Source organism: Myotis brandtii, unplaced genomic scaffold (genome assembly GCF_000412655.1).
Source record: "Myotis brandtii unplaced genomic scaffold, ASM41265v1 scaffold154, whole genome shotgun sequence".
NCBI classification, from domain to species: Eukaryota; Metazoa; Chordata; class Mammalia; order Chiroptera; family Vespertilionidae; genus Myotis; species Myotis brandtii.
Window position 1 is genome coordinate 6,875,941 of NW_005355584.1, and position 19,459 is coordinate 6,895,399.

Here is a 19,459-nt window from a genome sequence, read left to right on the forward strand (position 1 = left end):
GACCAGGCTGGCGGGGGGGGGCAGTTACAGGTGATCAAGTCAGCAGGCAGAGGCTGTTAGGGGTGATCAGGCTGGCAGGAGGGCCAGTTAGGGGCAATCAGGCAGTTAGGCAGTCAATCAGGTGAGCAGTTAGGAGCCAGCAGTCCTAGATTGTGAGAGGGATGTCCGACTGCCAGTTTAGGCCCGATCCACAGGATTGGGCCTGAACCGGCAGTCTGACATCCCCCGAGGGGTCCCGGATTGGAGAGGGTGCAGGCAGGGCTGAGGGTACCCCTCCCCACACACACACGAATTTCATGCACTGGGCCTCGAGTTTTATTGATAAAGAACCAAAAGATTGGAATGCCATGTCACTGGTCAGAGTTCCCCAGGGCTACCCAGTTCCCTGGGAGACGTACATGAACCAAAGTTAGGGTCTCATTGGGAACAAATTTCTTCAAACAGTTTCAAAGTAAAAGCATGAGAAAAGAAAAGTGATAAAAAAAATGAGTTTATCTGCAAACCTCTATGGATGTGCATAGAAACAATTTCTAATCCTAACTCAAAAGCTTGTTTGGTTTTGCTTTATTTTTACCAAATGCATGTGCACAAAACCGAGAACCCAGCAGTAAAATGCCACACATGGATGCAGAAGTATCTCCTTATAGGAAGGCAGGAAAGCAAATGTCACCACCCCTGAATCACATGCCTTCAGGAGACAGTGCCAAGGGTCATGGGCAGCTGGTGTGGACTTAGAATCAGGTCCACTCAACATGTGTGTATCACAGGGAGCCAGCCAGCAGAAACAACACTGATGCCTAGTCTTCTAAATGGACCACTTGAAAAACGGATCAATCCCCTAAGAACTCATAGGCCTAATTAAGATTTTTTTGAACCTGATCAAAACATTAATTACTTTGCAGAAACTGAGCAAATGTATAGATGTCACATCCTATGATTGTTTCTTTCCATTGCTGTCCTGGGAAGATAGATAGCAATTAAAATAGCACATAATTAAGTAGATCACGCATTGTCTATCTCCCCGCCCCCTCCCCATGCCTCCCACCACCCCTACCCCCGGCTCTCCTGGGTATTCAATCTTCCTGGCCCTTTTGTTGTTCCTTATAGTTGACCAGGTAAGATATTATGATACCAATTGCTAAGGTTTATGGGACACCTCTTGTCAGGAACGTTGTCTTTGCTCCTCCATTTAATCTGTTGATTAAATTACAAGGTAGATTTTAGTATTTGCATTGTATACTCAGAGAGGCCGAGAATTTGCCCTTAGTTCCACAGCTAAGAAATGGTGGACCTCAAGGCAGAGCCAGTCTGTCTGGCTCTAAGGCCACATGAGCCCTCTCCTGGGACCACCCCACTTTGTTGATGAAGGAGGCACATGAGGCGGCTCTGGTGTCCCAGGTGATGAATGGCCATGCTATCACATAGAGGACCAAAGGAAATGCTGAAAAGATCATGATTAGGCTGATTCAAATCCGTGATTATCTGTGAGAATGATGCCTGAAGAGTTAAAATTAGACCAACAGACAGATGCTCACATTCTGAAAGAAAACTTGAACATAAGGAAAGTTTCTGTGAAGATTGTGCCAACTGCTTTGAGTGATGAACAGGAAAAGCAAAGTCTTGACATTTGTTCTGATCTTTCAGAGGGAGCTGGGTAAAATAATGCTTTATGAAGAAAAGAGGAACCAGAAGTGAGACAAGGAGCAAGAGAACTTAGACTCAGAGCTGAGTCTGCAGTGGAGGTATTCACAACCCAATATTTGGCCCCCAAGCCTCTTTCTTAAATCATACTTTATTTAATCAGTACACATTTGTGGGACACACACTAGGTATACAGAATTATCTTGAACATAGAGACAGTTATAATTATGAAGAAGATGTTGTTCCTGTCCTCCAGCTCTTTATGACATAACAAAGGAAATAAGACAAGCATAAGAATCACAATAAAAATATCACAGTATGACCCAGTAAGTGACGAGTGCTTGAGAGAAGCATGAACCAGCAGTTGTATGATATACCTACATCACTTTCCAGAGAAAATATTCATGTGTTTCCACTATGTTTCTGGTATACTCAATTTATCTTCTAAAATATAACGATATATCAATGTATTTGGAAGAAGGTCTGGTGTGAACTTCTGTGTTATAGAAAATGGAAAATTGTGATGAACATGTTCGCCATCGAGTTTGCTTTAGAGTGCACTTTTCATTAAATTGATTTTGATCTGTTTTGTTGTGCTGACATGGTGGATCACACAGACATTAGACAAGAATTCAAATATACTCTTAGAAGGACAAACTTTCACCACTGAAAAGAGTCCAGAAGACCTGATGTAGGCTTGAAGGAATTCCCGAAAATGAGTCCATCTATAGCTTCTTCAATTGATGCCCCTAAATAGAGTGATATCCATTTTGTCATTTGAAAATGTGGTATATTTGTTATGGAAATCTTATGACCTCATCACTTAAGATCATATATCATATACATTTACTCATCAAATAACTCCCTTCAAGTTCCCACAGTGCGCTTGAGATTTGGTGGAACTGGATTTGTGCATCCATCACATCTGAAGTGTATCGACTGCTTAATTCTCATCAACAATCAGCAAATTAGTGGATTCCATGTTGACACTTACATTTGAACTGAAAGGTTTATTTATTTTACCACCCACATTAAGGAAACATTATAGAGAGCTTTTAAAAGAAAAACAAATAGCTTCAGGGACAAGGGAGTAGAAAGAACCCCAATTTATCACTTGGTGAGATTCAACCCGCATTGCATCATGAACCAATAGCCCTAATGAGGACAGCTGTGAAACACTAAAAACATCCACCATTACACTTAATTGACTTCCATAGAAATCTTCTAATTTCTTGATTGTTTGTGGATGTTAGCCCATTTTGGATAACGACTGTAGAGTATGAGTGTGTTTGTGACAAACATGAGGGGCCATCCTAGGTATTAATGGTAAAATGAATAAATATCTCTGTGTGCACCAAAGTGGGGAGAAAGACCCATTGTGCTGCCTTAACATTTATTCCAGGTCAGATCAGAGCATCACTAAGAATGATGTTCTTGCGTGTGCACAGCCTGTATGTATTTAGGGATTTTTATAAATGCAGAATGCACCGAGTATGTAGTCATATGAATGAAAAATTACCAGAGGTAGCCAAGAGGAAAGTAAAAATGAGGAAAGAGAAGAGCAACCATATAATTTACTGTGCTGGATACTTTCAAATAAACTAATGTGAACGCAATCGTCATGGTGATGAGAATCCACAAAGTCAAGCATCTGATTTATGGTTTGTGAAGGATCTCTCCTCATTACCCTCTGTTCAAATGACTACTTGAGGGGCAAATGACTTTGGAAGGGGAAAAAGAAAGCACTTAAATTTTAAAATCCCATCAAACCAATAACCTATCTGGCATTCTGGATAAATACTTTTTCTTCTGTTGAGCATTTCCATGAGTTATGATACTGATGACCAGTGATACCAAAAGGCCTTTGTTGTATTTGTCTTCAAGAATCTAGCCATGGTCATGTTAATACAATGAAAATGCTATCTTGCTTTGGAGTGTGTTACACTGGAGCTCAAACATGCAAAGAAGGGAGTGTATCAAACCTAAACCCTAAGGCTGCCTCTGGAGTTTGCTTTTCTTAATTATTGAGTGTCTGAGGTTGCTTAAATATTTGAGTTTAGTGTTGTCATTTTTCTAAGATAAAATAAAGAAAATTTGACTTACCTAGAGATAAAAAAAAATTTCATCTATAATAAATAGCTCTAAGGATCCTAACATGCTGCACTTCAGCAAAATGATTGGTAGCAGCTACTCAACAAGCTCATATTTTGGCTAAGGGGGTAATGGAGTCTTTTTATTTCTTTTGCTGAAAAATGCTGGTTCATGGTTGTCATGAGTTATTTAAACAAAACTGCCAACCAAATGCCCACAGTTCAGTGCCAGAAAGTTGTGAGGTATTTTAAACTAGCAATGACCTTGGTAAATCCAAATGGAGAAGAAACTTTTGGAAATGAAGTGTTCACTATATACAAAGCTGATATTTCTCCCCCAAATAATGTGTTGGTGGTACTTTGGGGAGTGAGTGGGAGGTGGGTTATGATTACACTGGAATTATTTTAAGCCTTCCATTCAGGTGGCTGGGGAAGATGACAAATAGAGGGGGAAATGTATGAAAGGAAACACAAAGAGAAAATTTGTGACAAAATGTTAGCTTAATTTAAGGAACCTTAAATTAGGTTCACTTACTCCATCTTGGAGGCTATGCAATCCAAATATAAATAATATATAGAGCTAGATAAAAACTAATATGTCCTCCTACCAATAAAGGGATTTTTTGGTCTTAAATAAAATAACAATTAGTGTTACAAAAACTCCCTGCTAAATGCCACCATTGAGATCTTTCACATGCTTTTAGAAGGCAGAGGATCATAGATTAGCCCTGAAAACTCCCATAATCGTCGTCGTATTGGGAGGACGCTGACAAATTCTTATTGCACCATCTGTTCTGATTTCTATAAGCGCAATTCCACCCTTCTGTTTACAGAAAATATGCTTTTATAACAGGCAGAGGGATAAAAAAAACACGTCCTTTCAGGCTCCTAGGAGATTGGTTGTTCGAAAAAGACAAATATCTCTAGCCACTACCATGAGGTAGGGAAGTCTCCTCTCAATAGACTTTGGAGAATGAAATTGTCAGTTTATTCTGCAAAGCACAGTTACTTTTCATTCATTGTTATTCTTAACTCCATGTACATAATCTCCTCATTGGAATAGGTGATAAATATGTCTGTAGATGATGTATATTTCAGGATAACAGTATATAAGCCAGGGTTTCTATACTGTAATATGTAGAATTTTATCTTGTTTGCTCAAGAAACACATCTGTTGACAGCACCTACATATTTTTACCCACATTTGCCCATCCTGACTACAGCTGTCTTGCAGTTAGCACGAGAGCTTCCTGTGCAATATGCTGATACCTGCCACATCGAAGGCTCTGCAGAATGCATTTTCTCCTTGCTGGGAAGCTGGCAGAGACGTGCCAGCCACCTGCGAAGTCACTCCCCTTTCCATTGGTACAGATATTCAAGGAAGCTTAGAATAAGCTACATTGGGCTGCAGGGTAGTAATTCATGTGCAGATATAAGATTAAACAATATAAATAAAAAGCCAGAAACCGTGATTAGCATTCAGAAGCCGGATGAGCAAATTTCAGAGGAGATAAGCCAATGTGGGTAATTTAACAACTGTTTAAAATACATTACAAATATCTAGTTTCATCTCAGGGTAATTTGTTGGACATTTGATATTGGAGTCTCTTGGAGGAAATCGAAATAAATTACTATAAAATAGGATCAACAGAAATAAAGTGATATAAACATAGCAAGCCCAAGTGTACACATGCTTTTAAAAAACATGTTCATTGAGAAGACATGTTTTTATTTTAATGTCTGTTGGTATGGGAAGGGCTATAGAAATGAATAGCCTTCCTCGTTTTTAAAGCATGTTAATTTTAACCTATATACACAATATGAAGAGACACTAATTATGTCTCTTTGTGAATTATTTCTATTAATAAGGAAATCTTTTCAAGTAAGCTAACTTTTTCACCAAAGCTTTCACAAGACCCAATCAGTCCATCAGGAAGATCTCTGTAGTTCTGGATTATATTCATGACTTGGTTCTTCCCTGGTTATGAAAGGATGCAACTGAGCAACAGTATTGAACCAGGAGCTCTGAGCTGTATTACCCACGTGTAGCGCATCTTCTACTCATTAGAAGAACAATTAATGTGTGTGTGTGTGTGTGTGTGTGTGTGTGTGTGTGTGTGTGTGTAGGATTCCAATAATGAAATAATCCTGGCAGAGGACATACTGAGCACATACCTAAAGGTTAATGCCTTAGAAGATTAAGTAATTGTACTTCGGGACTTGTACCTCCGTCCCACTATCAGGGAGTGAGAATATTACTCTGAAAGTTACATCTAACATCTTTTCTCATGCATTTTTCATTAATACAATGTTTAATTTACAGACTCAGGAATTAAGTAAAATACATCTGGTAACAAATTTTGAAATTTTAAAATTACCCCTAAAGAGAGAAGAGAGCTGATGTTTGAAGGCCTATAGAATGCCAGCATGAGAGACTTCTGCCCCTGGGATCAGTGTGGCTCAGGACTCCGTCAAGCAGCGGCCCGGCTGACAGGGGAGGAAACTGACCCTCGGAGGGGCTGGGTGACTTTGGCCAAGTCATAGTAACTAATTCTTTCCAATACGCCACATTGCTACCGAAAGTCGGAAAATGCTATGAGGGCAAGTAAAAGCAGGAAACAAAGTGGTGTTTCTCATGAAGGATCTTCCCACAGAAGGTCAGCCTGATGCGATGACCTTCACAGCTGAAAATTAGGAACTTTGAATCTTAATCTCAATTTGCCAAGGAATTGCAGTGGGGTGGTTAGACAACTAGCTACCATTATGAAATCCCAGTGCCTTTTAAAAGGGGCACTGTTTTCCATTTCTTTTGCCATTAAAGAAAATCTTGGTGTTTGTAAGGAGCATAGTATCTGGAAGCAAAAAATCCCCCCCTTTTTAGAAAGGAAGTGAGGGGTCAGGTGTTGTGAATATGCAAATCTTCAACAGGAAGGCAATGTCCTAGCTAGTTAAGCATATTTTTATTGGTTAGGGGACAGTTTTTAAGTGTTTTTTATGTACTGTGTACACTTTATTGCTTTTTTTCTTTACAATAAGACAAAAATCAATGAATGCTGTTTGAGTTTTATGAACTCTCATAAAGGCAAGAGTGTATGTGTGCGCAAATATTTATACATTCCGTTTGCATGCATTAAGTTTGTGGCATCTCTCCATAACAGTAAAGAATAACACACATTCTCATTGTTCCAACCTCTGAGGACTTCTGATTTTCACAGACATCATTTCATTCATTTCCACATGTTCTGGAAACAAGGAATGAAGAGGATACATTTTCCTGTTGTGCCATAGCTTAAGAATTAACACATATTTAAAAGCTTATTGTGTGTGTGTCTGTGTGTCTGTCTGTGTGACTGTCCCTGTGTGAAATGAGTTACTGATGTGAATATAGTAAATGAGGTTAAATGATACATCAGTAAGAACTCTAGAAAGTAGAAGTTTGGCTTATGTTCTGTATAATTAAACCAAAGTGTATTTCTGAGTGCATGGGGGGTTGACCATGGAAAGATATTAAAAGGAAATACAATGTGATAAAATTATACATTCAGAAGGTTCAAATCTCTGCATGATTTAATTTTTGAAAGTTTTTATATTTAATCTATATTCTTCTACTCTGGAACACTTTTACATTATTTTATAGTAATTTATTACATTGTTTAAGAAAACAGCAAATGAGCTTTTCTTCTGTCATCATTAATGACGATTTTTTATCTTGAAACACAGTGCAAGGTTCAGCTCAGTGTCCATTCTTTCTGTACTGCAGGTGATGTAAACAAGAACAGAACGACACGTTTTCACACAGCTCCCCACCTCCGCCATCGGTGGCCCAGGTTCAGCAGAGCCAGGCCCCTGCCTGCCTGCCTGTGAGGCGCATTCAGAATGGACTGCACTCATGCCCCCACAGCTGGGAAATTCCTCTGGTCCTCGGTAGCTCCTTGATGGGGAGCAATGAGTGCACCTCCCCACGTGGCAAGAAGGGCTACAAGCCCACGTCAGAGCAGAGCACTAACAAATGAGCCCATGACGCCGTATCCTGTACCTTCCTGTCACCTCCCCTCGCTCTCTCCAGGATGAACACTTTATTCTGAAGCCATCAGTCAATGATTTTGACCTTTGGGTGGATGCTAGACCATTTTCATCCTGAGATAGATGTGCGTTTTCTTCCAAAGAAGTGATCAGTGTTTTGTGACCGAGAAACAAATACAAACAGTTTAAGAAAATCACACACCGTGTACGGCTAGGAGGTGGGCTTGGGGAGACCTCCTCCTTGACCTGCCTGGCTCCTGCCTCAGTCGATGAGCACCCCTCACGGGGACAGCACTGGGTGATAGATGGAACCACCTGTGCACACATTTTAACTTCTCAAATGTTTACTTCTAAAATGTAAGGTCTGCATACATTCAACTCTCAGGGACCTTTCCCACTGAAATTTAAATTACGACTAGAAGATGGGATTGTTTACATTGGACTATAGAATATTGATGACAGAATAATAATATAAGACTCCTCTGCTCTTAAATTCTCAAAAAATTACCCATCTTCTGTATATTTAGTAAATTCATGTGAGACTTTTTACCATAGGAAAAAAAATGAATGCTAAATGGCATGGTGGTTCCTGTCATCATGGAGAGGTCAGAGGTCAAAGTTGAGCCTCTCTGGAGAGTGGGCATGATCCAGGTAGGTTTTAAGTGGGTTTGATAAAGGCTTATAGAAAGGCTGAAGGAGATGCTGCCATCTCAATGCTAAGTGGCTTCACATTGGATAATGCCCAAGGGCCGTGTCTAGCACGGTCACTTACTAATGAGTGATGGGAGATCGATGGGGACAGAGTGCAGAGGCTTTGTCAACGGGCACTCAGCCAGCGTGTGACCAGCCTTCAGCAGTATCGCCAGAGAACAGATGTGAGGCACAGGCTGGCCCTCTCAGTGCTGCCTCCAATTGCTCATATGCCCGGCAATGCTGGGGGCCTGGTCACCATGGAGTCTCACTGTCAGCAGAGGCCACCTCCCTGAGTTTGAAGGGACAGAGCAGCGTGAACTGGTTTTACTTTGCCTTCATTTCAACACTCTGCTCTGAGATCATTGCAAAATAAATCATGTTCCTGAGCACCTGTGTGCGAGGCACCATGAAATTCAGGAATACAAAGGGACCGGGGGGTACTCCTGCGGGAGAGGCTCACAGCTCTTCCTGAACATGGTGAGGGGACACGAGGGGGCAGCCGGTCTTCCCTTGCCCACTGAGTGGTGAAACAGAAAAGGAAAGCTTGATCTCCTGGCACTGGGAAGCAGCAAGGAAGCTTGCCACCTGCTGGAACCTTGAACAGAAAGGGAAATCATCCAGGAGAAATGAAACTCTCAAGTGGGGTTTGGCTTTGCATGAGCATAGAGGGAACTCTGAAGGAAGAAGTGACCATAAATGTGTGGCCAGGACCATAGAAACCCTTAGGGGCCGGGCATGAGCAGAAAAACAAAACAAAATCTGAAAGTAAACAGGACAGTCACAAAACAAATTAATCCCTTGGAAGGTGAAGTCACAATGAAACATTTTAAATCACATGAGGAAGGAAGCAGGATGAAGGAGAGTCAACAGATTTGATTATGAGAGTTAGGAAATCTCAAGAATCAGAAATCATGCAGCCCCATGAGCAAATATGAAATGCATTGAAGTTTAAGTTGGTTATAGATTAAAAAATAGAAACCATAATAAAATAATTAGGATAATATAAAAACCTAGGAATAAGCTTAATTCTCCCTCCCCAACTAGCACTTAGTGACTGGCTTCCCGAGACTGGGATAGGCAGGGGAAATAACCCAACAGTGGGGTAAATCTGGCTGGCACCTCCATGGACACATGGTCAAGGTTAAAGTCATTGATAACAAGCGAGGCTGACATGAAGGCCCCTTGATCTGATGGGATGTAAATGGCACTTCCCTTCTCCAAAGGAGAAAATCATCATGAGAAAAACATTAGAAAAGCCCAATTGAGGGACTTCCTTCAAAACATCTGACCAGTCCTCCTCAAAATTGTCAGGGTCATCAACAAGGGAGATGTGAGGGACTGACATAACCAGGAGGAGCCTAAGGAGCCACGATGCTTCAGTGCAATGTGGTCTCCTGGGTGGTCTCCTGGAACAAAAAAGGATTGTTAGGAAACACTAATGAAATCCAAATAAGATGTGGAGTTCAGTTACTGTGGAGTTTGTACGTTTGGTAATGGTTTCTAGTTGTGACAAATGTACCAAGCTTAATGGAAGATATGACAACAAGGAAAACAGGACTTTGCACTAACTTTTTAACTTTCTGTCAATCTGAATCTTAAAAACATGATTCTTAAAAATGTGATTTTAAAGAATAGGCAGCTCTGGTAGCCATCAAAGTCCTTCTGTAAAGATTATTGATAAAATAAACACAATTGCTAAGAGAACATTTCTTAACACCATAGCTGCCAGGACAATTAAATGATACATTGAAACACTGAGGGAAAATAAAAATGCAAAAATCTATGTTTCCAAATAATCTTGTGAAGGTGAACAAAAACTAAGGTCATTTGCATACAAACAACCACCAACATGTTGTCATTTATAGACACTCATTAGAGCTGCTGTGAAATGGTAAATTGACCTCAGAAGGAACAAGTGGTGTGCAGGAAGTAATGAGTAAAGAAGTGAGGATATCTAAATGAGCAGTTAATGTAAATAACAATGATGGACTTGGAAAGTGATGTTTAAAAAGAAGATGTAACAAAATTAGTAGATAGCAATACTTAGAAAAAAGAAAAAGGGGAGATCAGTGGAAAAGCTTTTTTCAACCCTTGGATTGTTTAGTAGAAACACATACATTTTTATTAATTATTAAGGAAAAAATGCTTGTAAAAATATAAGCCAATCACTAAAGAATTTGAAATATAGCATTTAACTTGTGAATTACTATTACAAGGTTGTTAGACTATAGCCTCTCAATCAGTCTTTATGATCCATGCAACATTAAACCAAGTTACTTAGTCACCTTGTAGTGTTGCAGTGAAGGCTACACATATTATTAAGTTCTTAGGACACAATAGATTATTATCAAACATTAACTGTTGTTATCAAAACATCTAAACATGTATGGGGAAAAGAAGATAGAAGATGAGCTAAATCTAAGAGAACACAGGAAAAGAAGGAAAAGGAAGCCAAAAAATAGTGTGATGGAAGTTTTTCCAAATACGTATTAGTTTAACAATAAATGTAAATGGATTATATTCCTACATTAAAAGATTCAGATTTTCAGATTGGATAATAAACAAAATTTAGCTATAAGAGCTTTACAGAAAGCAACACCATTTAATATGACCAAAAAAGTTTGACAGTAAAGAATGGAAAAAGAACCAAATATAAGTTGGTGTAGCACCATCAATATTAGGCAAAACTGATGTTAGGGCAAAATTATTATTAGAAATAAAGTACTCTAGAACTATTGTATTAGTCAGGGCTCTCCAAGAAACAGGATGTGCATATACTAGTGTGTATAATTATATAGAAAGATATTTATTTTTTAAATTGACTCCCAAGATTAAGGAGGCTAGCAAGTCCAAAATCTTCAGAGCTCGAGTCCCAGTGAAGTCTAAGGGTTGACAACCTGCTGTAGATCCAGGAGATCTGATGTCCCAGTTCAAAGGCAGCCAGGCTGGAGAATTCTCTCTTACTCAGAGTAGGGCCAGCTCTTAGTTCTATTCAGGTCTTCAACTGATTAGATAAGACTCACCATATTATGAAGGGCAATCTACTTTACTTAGTGGACTTATTTTATTACCCTCATTCAAAAATATCTTCAAAGAAACTCCCAGTATACTAGTAATGTTTGACCAAATTTTGGGGTACCCATGGCCCAGTCAAGTTGAGACATAAAATTAACCATCACAATAATAGTAGAAGCAACAAACCAGGAAGATGAATAGAGTCCTAAATGTATGTTCTCCTAATGAAAGAACCATAAAATTTATAAAGAAAAAATTGCGAGTACTGCAGGAGACATGAAGTGAAAAAAACCCACAAATACTGTGGGAAATTGTAGCACACCTTTTACAGAAGCTTAGATATAAAACATTGGTTAGAGTTTTGTAGATTTGTACATCATTTTGAATAAGTGATCAAATTGATCTAATATAGAGAGAGCCCTACACTCAACATATAGAGACTGCAAATCCTTTACATGTGTACCTAAAACAATTTTTAAACTGAGCACATAGTCTGCTAAAAAAGAATTTTCCACTTAAGTTTTATACAGAGATATTATTTGACCCTAAAGCAATATAATTAGAAATTACTTATATGTAGAGGACCAAACCCCTCCCAATTCCCTGCATTTTGGGAAGCTTATAAAGCCACATCCTAAACCAAAATGAAAACAATGAATTCACTGTTTTGTTTGTAAATCTGTGGAACACAACCAGACCCCATAATTTCATGGTATTATAACAGCATCATAATGGATGTTTATGTTCAGCTTATGGAATATTAGAGTGTAGCCTACAATTTTACCAATGTACACACATGTTGTAAACTGTCAAAACTAGGATTTTGACAACTCGTCCATATATATAGGTAATACATATTTACTGTCTATTGTCCTGACATATTTGAGAATATTATTGAATGATGTCTAATATTAAATTTCATTTTTAAACAAGCTGGTTAAAGCCAGTATTAATAATTCAATGTACAACACAGAGAATTTTCATGATAAACAGACTGAGGGACTACCATGGACTGAAGCAAACTAGGGACACAAGACAAGTAAATAAAACACAGGATGTTGGATTAGAACTTGGACCAGAAAAAGGACATTAGTGAGAAAACTGGCAAAATTTGAATTGAGTATTTACATTAGTGAAGAACATTGCATTAGTGTTCATTATCTTTTTTAATTACTGTGCTGGGGTTTGTAAGCTGTTCATAGTAGGGGGACTTAGGTGAAAGGTATATGAGAACTAGATGTGTTGTTTTTTGCAACTTTTCTGTAAGTCTAAGTCTAAAACTATATCAAACTAAAATGTTTTTAAGTTAACTTTACAATTCAAACTTCTGTCTCCCCAAGTCCTCTTAAATAAAAAAAATTTTTTCCTCTAACATTGGGTAAATTTTACCAAACTCAAAATGGGGAGAGAGAGAGAGCTGCTTACTATAATATTTCTACCTTTATGGCTACAAAGTCACAAGGACATAGTCATTGAATTCAGCAAAGGAGAATCAATCAATTCTGAAAACAGTGTGACCTTCGGAAAAGAGGAGTTATTTTGCCAGATCTCTGACTTTTTGTTTTATTTACTCTTTATCTACCATCGACCAACCTTCTCCAAATTAATATGGATAGCTCACCATTAAAAATCATAAACAGCCCTAACCGGTTTGGCTCAGTGGATGAGCGTCGGCCTGCGGACTGAAAGGTCCCAGGTTCGATTCCGGTCAAGGGCATGTACCTTGGTTGCAGGCACATCCCCAGTAGGGAGTGTGCAGGAGGCAGCTGATCGATGTGTCTCTCTCATCGATGTTTCTAACTCTCTATCCCTCTCCCTTCCTCTCTGTAAAAAATCAATAAAATATATTTTTAAAAAAATCATAAACAGAGTACAAGTGTATAAAACAGATCAAAGAAAAGGTGTTCTCATCAAAGATAGGGTGGGGGCTTAAGCGTCTTCCATGTAGCATTCCCACATGCCATTGCCCGTCCATACTCTAGACCTCTGAGATTGGTTCCAGAACATTCCAGGACAGCTTGAAAGGAACCATCACAGAACACGGGACATTTGGTTGACGCCTTACAAATTATGAGTACAGTTGAACCCAAATAATGATATTAAATCTACTACTTAACCAGGGCACTGCTTCTCATTTAGGGATGAAATTGTTCTGCTTGTCTCTTGAAAGGACCAGTTCCAAAAGGACCCTCCTGTGTGAAAGGCGCAGAGGTCAATCCTCCGAACATCCTCATTTGCCACCTTTGTGTCCTCCAGGCATTAAATACTAACAATGCATGTGTGTGACCCATGTGCACTTCAGTTACATGAGTTAAATCTAGGAACATATTTTGTGGGATTTTTTTCATTCTTCAGAAGGAAGAGAGTTGTGCAGCTGGGATTAAATGCTGAGGACCAGGCAGGCACTGTGGAAATCACTGCCTGCTCTTCTAGCCTCCAAATTATTCTCCTGCAGAGGGTGCCACTGGCAGCACCCTCCCGTGATAGAGCCATCAAGTCTGAGATTTATTATGAGTTTTCTTTTCAGGTATTTAATGGGAAGCGTCCCATAGGTGTGTTCGCATTACAGAGATGGATGAAGATTAATTGTGTGCCCAGGTGCTGAAATGCATTGACGTATTTTGTAAGATTTAAGTTGTGCTAATGCTTTACCAGAATTCTCAAGGACTAAAAGAAAAAGCAAAGCAACCATCATTTCCCTCTAGGAAACAGCAACTCTACCTTCACCTTGAAGCCTAAGATTTTATTTCTGTACTAGAGGCCTGGTGCATGAAATTCATGCATGGGGGGTGGGGGGGGGAGGTCCCTCAGCCCAGCCTGCACCCTCTCCAATCCAGGACCCCTTGGGGGATGTCCGACTGCCAGTTTAGGCCCGATCCCCAGGATTGGGCCTAGACCGGCAGTTTGACATCCCTCTCACAATCCTGGACCACTGGCTCCTAATCGCTCACCTGCCTGCCTGCCTGGTCATCTCTAACTGCCCCCACCCCACCGGCATGATCGCTCCTCACTGCTTCTGCGTGCCGGCCTGATTGCCCCTAACTGCCCCCCACTGCCGGCCAGGTCACACCCAACTGCCCCCTCCCTGCTGGCCTGGTTGCTCCTAACTGCCCCACCACCACCAGCCTGGTCACCCCCAACTGTCCCTCTCTGCCGGCCTGGTTGCCCCTAACTGCCTCCTGCAAGCCTGGTCGCCCCCAACTGCCCCTCCCCACCAGACTAGTCATCCTTCACTGCCCCCCCGCTGCCAGCCTAATCGCCCCCAACTGCCCTCTGCTGGCCTGGTAGCCCCTCACAGACCCCCCACCAGCCTGGTTGCCCCAGGCAGCCTGCTGTTCAGTCATTTGGTCATCCCTCACTAACCCCCTGCAGGCCTGGTCACCCTACACAGCCTGCTTGTTCAATCGTTTAGTCGTCCCTCACTAACCCCCCTGCTGGCCTGGTCATAGCAGCCATCTTGTGAGGGTGTGAGGGTTACTTTGCATATTGCCTCTTTATTATATAGGATACCTGGATGATCCCAATGGGAGACCTAGGAGGTTGACCAGATGCCCCATGATCCCTTAGTCTCCCTACCCAATGTAACATACTTACTCCTGAATTGTACGTCATTCAGAGCCTAAGACTCGGGAAAGAACAAGGCCAGCTATCATTTCAGTACAAGTGGCCTTGACCAAAAACAAAGTTAAATCAAACTCCTGGATGTTCGTCTTACTGCATTTGCTTACTTTAGCAAGGACACTGGAGCTCCAGCTCATATGTTTTCCCTTACACATGTCTAAGACTCCACATGCGGGTGACAACATTCTCTTACATTGTGGGAGACTTACCTCTGGTCACTCTCATCAAGCTCTGGACGGAGAAATGAGTCCATCTCTGTTTTTGTGATTTGGGAGAAGAGTGATGTCTTTAGCAAGTGAGGTTGCTGTGGAAGTCCAACAGTTGGCCCACTTGTGATCAAGAGAAAGAAGGCATTTCAAACCTTGTCTTGTCTTTGTGCACTATGAAATCAATTATTCAGCCTGGGGGGTGGGTCCAAAACAGGATGCCTATTACCAGGGGCTGCAAAACACAGCGTTGGGAGAACAGGAGATACCTAGTTCAGTCAATAAAAAGCAGATAAATGTCCCTAGCACTCACTGCCCCCATCAGATGGCTCTGAGACACTTGCAGCACACAGCTGTCCTAGGGGCAGACGGACCTCTGCAAGCAGAAGCTGCAAAGCTTGTCAAATGGAATCCACATGACATTATCTCACATTGCCAGCTGACCTTCACAAAGCGGACTAGCTTCAAGAACTTCAGATTTGAAATGATACAAACAGGCAGATTAAACATGAAGAAGTAGCAGAAGTGACCTTTCTCCTGCTTCTATTGTGAGCTTTTTCTTAGACAGATTAAAAGGAAAAGATTTCATTTCCACAATAATTGGAAAATAATCAAGGAGATAAATACTTTTTCCCCTTACCATGTTCCTATCTGTTCAGGATGCTCATGTGAAGGAGTACGGGATTACTGGAGCAACAGCAGTCATTTTGTAACCATGGGGTATCAGCATGAGGACAAAGCTAAGCATGCTAATGAGGGAAGAAAGGAAAGAAAGAAAGACCATAGGTCCTTGATGACATCACAGAGCTGCTATTCCATCTTGCAAAGACTTATTACATAGTTTGTTTAATACCATCATGACTTTAGCCACTGTGAGTCAAGTTTTCTGTCATTTACAGCCAAATGCTACTAAATGATAGCGTTTTCTATTAACAAAATGGTAGAAATCGCAGCTTTTTGGGGGAAAAAACATGTTTGTAAATGTTTGGAAAGACACAGATGACTGTGTTTCCTTAATCTGTAATTTGTAGTTAAAAATTGTGTAAAACCATTATCCCTAAAAAAAATAAAAAATCTACAGCTGCAAACTTGAGGAACTTAGAAACAGACTCCTCTGATCTGCTTAAAAGTCTTTTCCCCAAACATGACTGAGAATGAACAGAAAAGACACATCTTCTATTAGTGTGCCGTTACTACTGAGTGACAAAGGAAGAAGGAAGGCAAATAGCCAGAGTTCAACAAAGTCTTTGCATAACAGTTTGAAAAACAAATGGCAGGGGTTTCGAAAACAAATATTACAGCCTGATTGAGTAAAGCTCACAAGGCCTTTCTCCCCCTTGGAATTATGCATCTTTGTGAAGGGTTTTTCATTCTTTAGTTTTGACAGCTATTGAAATCAAGCAGTAAAACAGACAGAATTTATAAATGGACATTTGAATTGCTGTGTTTTAAAACTTTAGCCAAATTTTTCAAAAATAATAAAGTATTTATTACTCTTAGTATATTATGTTATTATTAATGATTTATGTTATTAATATATGTAATTTAAAATTACTTAAAATATTATTTCTAAAAGTATCTCATCTGTTAAATGCCTTTTTTGTGCATGTTTTATGATCATGATTTATAATTGATTCATACAGTGATTAAATCCTCTAAAATTTTACTGGAAAAGGTCACATGGCAAATTTTGGAAACTGTGTTTTGTTTATGATGTTGACTGTGACTGCCTGTCCCCACCCCTGACCCTCATTGGGTCGGGCACAGGGAAGGCTGTCTTTTCACTCACCTGCTCTAACGTGGCTGTCCTTTGAGATTTGCTACTTTTTTACTCTCCTGTTAGCATTCACATGCATTAGTTCAGGGACGATTAAAAAAAGCCCTTAATAATGTGTTTTCCCCTTTCCCATTGGTCTCCATCAAAAGGGATAATTATTTAAGAAACAGCAGCATTTAAAGAGTAGCATGAGAACTTACCAGGCACTTGGGTGAGGCCAGGATGAATGCTATTTCACCTCACATTTGGCCAGCTTGTATAAGACTGAAGACCAGACTCTAGAAGATAAAAGTGAAACTAAAACTTCCACTTTTCAAAAACTGATGACTTCCAGGTGATAAGCAGTCAGGCATTTAGGGGAGGAAAGGAATCCATCCAGGTCCCCCAAAGCCACCAGCAGCTAAATGACCGAGAAATGCCTTGGACAGCATTCTTTTTGAAAGGATGGAAAACTGCGCATGGAGGCTTGCGTTTTCCTGGCAGGAGGAACGGTGTGAACAGAGGAAATAGAGGCCGGGTGGCTTGGTCAGTCTGAGGGTAGGCGTCCAGCACACTCCAGCTCTGACATCACTGTCCAGAGAGGTCAACTGCCCTGTCCACAACGTGTGTCCACTGAGGGGCTGGGGTTGGTGGGACGCTAATGAACAAATACTCACTACCTCATCTCTCTTCTGCTGAAACTTACTTCTTGATGGGAGCGAATTGTCAAATTGTCAAATGACTACAAAGGCTCCTGGCAAACTCCAATTTTCAGTTAACTCAATTATTAAAGAAGAAGCAGGTCACTCTCTTCCTCAAAATGACCTTTCTACCAGGAAGCTGGTTTAATTTTCTAATTGTTCTGAAATTACTATAATTTTACAAAATGAGCCACAGTTTCCTTATAAAAGCTCTAAGATAGGGGTAGGAAAAAAATGTCAACTTTAAATATTTACTGCTTTGTCATTGAGCAGCTAAAAACCTATTTCAATTTATTCTTGTGGACTATAGTTTAGTCTATTAAATATTGAGCTCCTGAGTTCTGTGATCTGCAGGAAATATCAGAAATCAAACTCCAAGTTCAAGTATAACTTATATGTTTGGGTCCTCGGGCGAGCCACTTAACCTCCGGGTCTAATGAGAATAAAGGGTATGCTGACCTACCTCATAGGGTGAGTGGAAAGATTAACTAATTAATAATGGTTGAGTACTTTGAAAGTAGAGGTGCTATGCAAATGTAAGTAGCATTATTATTAATGTTTCACTTAAAATTAGAGCTTGCAGGGATAACAATTTTGATGTAAGAACATATTGAATATTCCAAAATGAATCCTTTATTCTAATATCACTTAAATCATAAAGGGAAATATGTAACTAAATATTTTATATTATTGTGAAATAGATAAAATAGTCACTTGCTATTTTATTTAAGGAAGGATTAGGTAAGAAAGTAAGAGAATATTTTTAGGGACTTTTTCAAGTCTAGAAAGCAAGGGAGAGAGAGGAATTCAATTCTAAACCTTATCATTTTATTTGGGTTAATCAAATTCTAGGCAAAAGAAATTAACCTTTTATTATGGATGTCTTTCAATGTAAAAACTGAAACCATAAAAGTCCTAAAAGAAAACTTAGTGGAAAAGCACTTTGGCTTGGCAATTTTTTTTTTTTTGTATATGATACCAAAAGTACAAGTAACATAAACATACATCAGCTAGTGGGACTACATTAAACTAGAAAGCTCTACACACCAAGCAAAACAACATACAGAATGAAAAAGCAACCTATGAAACAGAAGAAAACATTTGTAAAGCATATATTGGAAAAAGGATTAATATCCAAAATATATAAAAACTCGTACATCTCATAGCAAATAAAATAACAATCAAATTAAAATGGACAAAGCATCTGGACAGATGATTTTCCAAAGACATACAAATGGCCAACAAGTATGTAGAAAGATGCTCAACATCACTAGTCATTAGGGAAATGCAAGTCCGCACTTCAATGAGCTGTCACCTCACACCTGTTAGAATAGCTATTATCAAAAAGGCAAGAGATAACAAGTGTTGGTGAGGATGTGGAAAAAAGGGAACCCTCATACACTACTGGTGGGAATGCAGATCAGTGCAGCCACTGTGGAAAACAGTATGGAAATTACTCAAAATATTAAAAGTATAAATAGAATATGATCAGCAATTCCACTTCTGGGCATTTATCCAAAGGAAAAGAAATCACTATCTTGAAGAGATATCTGCACTCTCTGTTCAAGCATTATTTACAACTAGAGGCCAGGTGCAGGCCTTGAGTGCACCGGTGGGGTCCCTCAGCCTGGCCTGCTCCCTCTTGCAATCCAGGACCCCTCAGGGATGTCGAACTGCTGGTTTCTGCTGAAACCAGCAGTCCAACATCCCCCG